The 5,983-nt window shown below is 40.6% G+C and overlaps 1 non-coding gene across 1 annotated transcript; it reads right to left on the bottom strand.

Moving 5' to 3' along the window:
* Nucleotides 1–3,856: 3,856 nt before the first annotated feature.
* On the bottom strand, nucleotides 3,857–3,960 carry LOC127741925 (small nucleolar RNA R71). Its single transcript, XR_008003113.1, has one exon. It is a non-coding gene; the product is annotated as a small nucleolar RNA R71 (small nucleolar RNA).
* Nucleotides 3,961–5,983: the final 2,023 nt, after the last annotated feature.

The following is a 5,983-nucleotide window of genomic DNA, read 5'->3' as shown; positions in this document are numbered from 1 at the left end:
TAGTTCGGCCCCTTGTAGACCCTTGATGATGAAGTAGACGAGTTGTTGCCCACTTTTGTCTTCTTTAACTAGTGATGAGGCTATTGTCAGACTTCCCACTACGAGGTATAATATGAGCTTTTCACTTTCCCTTGGTTGGGTAAGAATGGGTGGTTGCCCCAAGAATTTTCAAAATCTCAGAAGGCTTGTTTGCACCCCGTAGTCCTATTCAAACCTCTCTCCCTTCCTTAATATACCTCTTTGAGGTGTCCTTTGCGAGATGATTTAGAGATCCTTCCTCCTGAGAATCCTCCATGAACATGTCTCTCAGGGGTGTGAGGTGGACGTTCAACTCGTTCATCCTCTTTGGTGTGAGACGTTCGACTTGTCCGACCACTTTGGTGGGGGGTTGAGCTTCAACTTGTCCGACCACTTTGGTGTGAGATGGACCTTCAACTTTGTCTGACCTCTTTGGTGTGAGGTGGACCTTTAACTCGTCCGACCTCTTTGGTGTGAGGTGGACCTTCAACTTTGTCCGACCTCTTTGGTGTGAGGTGGACCTTCAACTTTGTCCGACCTCTTTGGTGGGAGGTGGACCTTCAATGCGTCCGACCTCTTTGGTGTGAGGTGGACCTTCAACGCATCCGACCTCTTTGGTGTGAGGTGGACCTTCAACGCGTCCGACCTTTTTGGTGTGAGGTGGACCTTCAACTCGTCCGACCTCTTTGGTGTGAGGTGGACCTTCAACGCGTCCGACCTCTTTGGTGTGAGGTGGACCTTCAACGCGTCCGACCTCTTTTGTTTTTGATTGGGCGAGTTGATGGAGTCTTCTCAGTGTTGCATATTTCTCGGTAGACATCCACAACAGACACTCGAAGGGGGTGTAATTGTGGTATTTTCTAGGCTTCTCTCCATGTTGATCTTCTTTTTTCTTGGACTCTTTATCCTTATCCCGAGAGAAGTAGGAATGTTCGATTTTTGAGATCTCTCCTAGTCGAGAGTTTTCCTCCATGTTGATGTACTTCTCTGCTCGTCCTTGTACCTCGTTTAGAGATGTTTGGGTGCTTCCTGGATATTGAGTGGCTAAAAGGTCCTTCTCATAGGCCATTGATGAGGCCCCTGATAGCTGTTTCTGTTGGCAGACTTTGTATACCCATACATGTTTTGTTGAATCTTTCCATGAGGTTGCAAAGGCTCTCTCGATCTCCTTGCTTGATCCCTAATAGGCTCGGTGCATGTTTGGCTTTGTCCTTCGAGATGGAGAATAACGGATTGTATCTGAGGCCTCCATGAAATACATCCTGCATCTGAAATTGCTAAGATGATGTCTTGGATCTGATGTGCCATCGTACGGGGTCATGTCTGGAGCTTTGAAGTCCTTTGGGACCTTTAGCTTTCATGATCTCTTTGGTGAATGGATCTTGGCCCTTGCAGGAGCTATCCTTATGAGAGGATCGATTAGCTTTGGCCTTGAGATCGGCTTCGAGTTTTAGGAGTTTGTCCTCCAATTCCCGGCGTCGCTTTATCTCCCTTTGTAGGTCTTTCTCAGCCTCTCGTTGATGTAGGGTTTCTTATTCCAATTGTTTTAAACGGTCTTGAAGCGCCTCCATGGCTCCCGCATTTGGAGAATCTTTTTCGTTGTTAAGTTGAGGAGTATCCTTTGGTGTAGTGTCCGCGTTTTTGTGCGGCGTTCTATCCTCTAGATCTGAATCGTGGTCGTTGTCATGGTTGTCCGCCATGGTGGTGGGATGACTTCCAAGTTTTCCGGCAATGGCGCCAATGTTCCGAGGGTTACCTGAAACTGGAGGTCGATCTCGGACGAGATCTTCCGTACTGGTCGTAGCTAGTGTGTCCGGCAGGTGGATGACAGCCGGAACTGGTACGCCCGACTTGTTGGACTGATGGTGTTGCTGATCCTTCGTCCCCGAAGGGTGGGGGTACCTGCAAGGGACTCCGATGCTTAAGTTAGCAAGGGTATTAAACAGTTATTGAGTAGAATCAGAGTATGAGTTATACTTGGGTGCTCCAGTGTATTTATAATGGTGAGGAGTGACCTCTCTGGAGATAAGATAGTTATCTTATCTTATCTTATCTTTATCTTTGAGTGAGGTCATCTTATCTTTAGGGGAACCGCCTTTATCTTTCTGGGCTTTGGCTGCCTTTAGATTGGGCTGTGTTCCTTCGTTTTGGGCCTGCTTTGGGCTCCTTTGGCGAGTTGGCCGAGCTCTTTGAGAAGAGGTCGGGCATTTGGCCGAGCTCTTTGAGAAGAGGTCGGATAGTCTGACCTAAAGAGGTCGGTCGGCTTGTCGCTAAACATCCCGGGTCGAACAGCTTGACCCAGGGTATGAACAAAAATGTTCTTGGTGTTCATCTTGACATTCATAGTGTTCTTGCATGCATCATGTGTTTTGATTCATAATTTTCATGTTGTGAGTCATTTTTTATGTTTTTCTCTTTCATAATTAAAAATTCAAAAATAAAAAAATTTATCATCTTTTCCTTTTTTCTCTCAAAATTTCGAAAATTTTTAAAATTAGTTATTTCTTGTAAGTCAAGTCAAATTTTCAAATTTTAAAAATCTTATCTTTTCAAAACTTTTTCAAAAATTAAATCTTTTTTTATTTTTCTTATTAATTTACGAAAATCCTTTAAAATTTTTTTCAAAATTCTTTTTCTTAGTTTTATCTTTATTTTCGAAAATTATGCTAACAATTAAGAAATGTTCAATCTTTAAATTCTAGAATCATATCTTTTAGTTTCTTGTTAGTCAAGTAATTAATTTTAATTTTAAAAATTAAATCTTTTCCAACCATATCTTTTTAATCATATCTTTTTATCATATCTTTTTCAAAATTTTATCTTTTTTTTTAAAAAAATTGATTTCAAAATATCTTCTGATCTTCTTATCTTCTTATCTTTTCAAAATTGACTTTCAAATCTTTTTCAACTAATTATTTGACGTTTTGTTTATTTCTTATCTTTTTAAAACCACCTAACAATTTTTCTCTCTCTAATTTTCGAAAATACCTCCCTCTTTTTCAAAAATTCTTTTTAATTAATTAATTGTTTTAAATTTTAATTTTAATTTTATTTCTTATCTTAATTTTCGAAAATCATTAACTTCTTTTCAAAATTATTTTCGAAAACTTCTGTCTCTCATCTTATTCTATTTATTTATTCATTTACTAACACTTCTCTTCATCTCAAATCTCTGCCCCGATCCTCACCCTTGTGTTTGGATTTTCCTTTCTTTATTCCTTTCTTCTTCTACAAACATAAAGGAATCTCTATAATGTGACATAGAGGATTCCTCTTTCTTTTCTGTTCTGTTCTTTCTCATATGAGCAGGAACAAGGAAAAATGCATTCTTGTTGAAGCTGATCCAGAACCTGAAAGGACTCTGAAGAGGAAACTAAGAGAAGCTAAATTACAACAATCCAGAGACAACCTTGCTGAAATTTTTGAACAAGAAAAGGAGATGCTAGCCGAACCCAACAACAATAATGCAAGAAGGATGCTTGGTGATTATACTGCACCTACGTCCAAGTTTGATGGAAGAAGCATCTTAATTCCTGCCATTAGAGCATACAATTTTGAGATGAAACCTCAATTAGTTGCTCTAATGCAACAAAACTGCAAGTTTCATGGACTTCCATCAGAAGATCCCTACCAGTTCTTGACTGAGTTCTTGCATATCTGTGAGACTGTTAAGACTAATGGAGTAGATCCTGAAGTCTACAGGCTCATGCTTTTCCCTTTTGCTGTAAGAGACAGAGCTAGAACATGGTTGGACTCTCAACCTAAAGATAGCTTGGACTCCTGGGATAAGCTGGTCACGGCCTTCTTGGCTAAGTTTTTTCCTCCTCAAAAGCTGAGCAAGCTTAGAGTGGATGTTCAAACCTTCAAACAAAAAGATGGTGAATTCCTCTATGAAGCTTGGGAAAGATACAAGCATATGACCAAAAGATGTCCTTCTGACATGTTTTCAGAATGGACCATGATAGATATATTCTATTATGGTCTATCTGAGTTCTCTAAGATGTCACTAGACCATTCTGCAGGTGGATCCATTCACCTAAAGAAAACGCCTACAGAAGCTCAAGAACTTATTGACATGGTTGCAAATAACCAGTTCATGTACACTTCTGAGAGGAATTCTGTGAATAATGGGACGCCTCAAAAGAAAGGAGTTCTTGAAATTGATGCTCTGAATGCCATATTGGCTCAAAACAAAATGTTGACTCTGCAAGTCAACATGATTTCTCAAAGTCTGAATAGATGGCAAAATGCATCCAACAGTATTAAAGAGGCATCTTCTGAAGTAGAAGCTTATGATCCTGAGAACCCTGCAATGGCAGAGGTAAATTACATGGGTAAACCTTATGGAAATACCTATAATTCATCATGGAGAAATCATCCAAATTTTTCATGGAAGGATCAACAAAAGCCTCAACAAGGCTTTAATAATGGTGGAAGAAATAGGCTCAGCAATATCAAGCCTTATCCATCATCTTCTCAGCAACAGACAGAGAATTCTGAGCAGAGTACCTCTAACTTAGCAAATTTAGTCTCTGATCTGTCTAAGGCTACTTTAAGTTTCATGAGTGAGACAAGGTCCTCCATCAGAAATTTGGACGCACAAGTGGGCCAGCTGAGTAAGAAAGTAACTGAAACTCCTCCTAGTACTCTCCCAAGTAATACTGAAGAAAATCCAAAAAGAGAGTGCAACGCCGTTGATATAATCAATATGGCCGAACCTAGGGAGGAAGGAGAGGACGTGAATCCCAATGAGGAATACCTCATGGGACGTCTCTCAAGCAAGAAGGAGTTCCCTATTGAGGACCCAAAGGAATCTGAGGCTTATATAGAGACCATAGAGATTCTATTAAACCTTCTTCTGCCATTCATGAGCTTTGAAGACTATTCTTCCTCTGAAGAGGATAAAGATGTAACTGGAGAGTAAGTTGCTCAATATTTAGGAGCTATCATGAAGCTGAATGCCAAGTTATTTGGTAATGAGACTTGGGAATGTGAACATCCCTTGCTCATTAATGAACTAGATACATGGGTTCAGCAAACTTTACCTCAAAAGAGACAAGATCCTGGCAAATTCATAATACCCTGCACCATAGGCACCATGATCTTTGAAAAAGCTCTATGTGACCTGGGGCCAGGTATAAATCTTATGCCACTCTCTGTAATGGAGAAGCTGGGGATCATTGAGGTACAACCTGCCATATTCTCATTACAAATGGCAAACAAGTCAGTAAGACAAGCTTATGGATTAGTAGAGGACGTGTTAGTGAAGGTTAAAGGCCTTTACATCCCTGCTGATTTCATAATCTTAGACACTAGGAAGGAGGAGGATGAATGCATCATCCTAGGAAGACCCTTCCTAGCCACAGCAGGAGCTGTGATTGATGTTGACAGAGGAGAACTAGTCCTTCAATTAAATGGGGACTACCTTGTGTTTAAAGCTCAAGGATCTTCTTTTGCAACCATGGAAAGGAAGCATGAAAAGCTTCTCTCAGTACAGAGTCAAACAAAGCCCCCACAATCAAGCTCTAAGTTTGGTGTTGGGAGGCCACAGCCAAACTCTAAGTTTGGTGTTGAATCCCCACATCCAAACTCAATGTTTGGTGTTGGGAGTCTACAACATTGACCTGATCACCTGTGAGGCTCCATGAGAGCCCACTGTCAAGCTAGGGACATTAAAGAAGTGCTTATTGGGAGGCAACCCAATTTTTATTTATCTCATTTTATTTTATTTTTATTGTTCGTTTATGTTTTATTAGGTTCATGATCATGTGGAGTCATGAAAAAAATACTAAAATTAAAAACAGAATCAAAAATAGCAGAAGAAAAATCACACCCTGGAGGAAGGACTTACTGGCGTTCAAACGCCAGTAAGGAGCATCTGGCTGGCATTCAACACCAGAACAGAGCATGGATCTGGCGTTGAATGCCAGAAACAAACAGCATCCTGGCGTTTGAACGCCAGGAA

This window comes from Arachis duranensis, chromosome 9, assembly GCF_000817695.3.
Source record: "Arachis duranensis cultivar V14167 chromosome 9, aradu.V14167.gnm2.J7QH, whole genome shotgun sequence".
Classification (NCBI taxonomy): domain Eukaryota; kingdom Viridiplantae; phylum Streptophyta; class Magnoliopsida; order Fabales; family Fabaceae; genus Arachis; species Arachis duranensis.
This window is presented reverse-complemented; position numbering and strand designations above follow the sequence as displayed.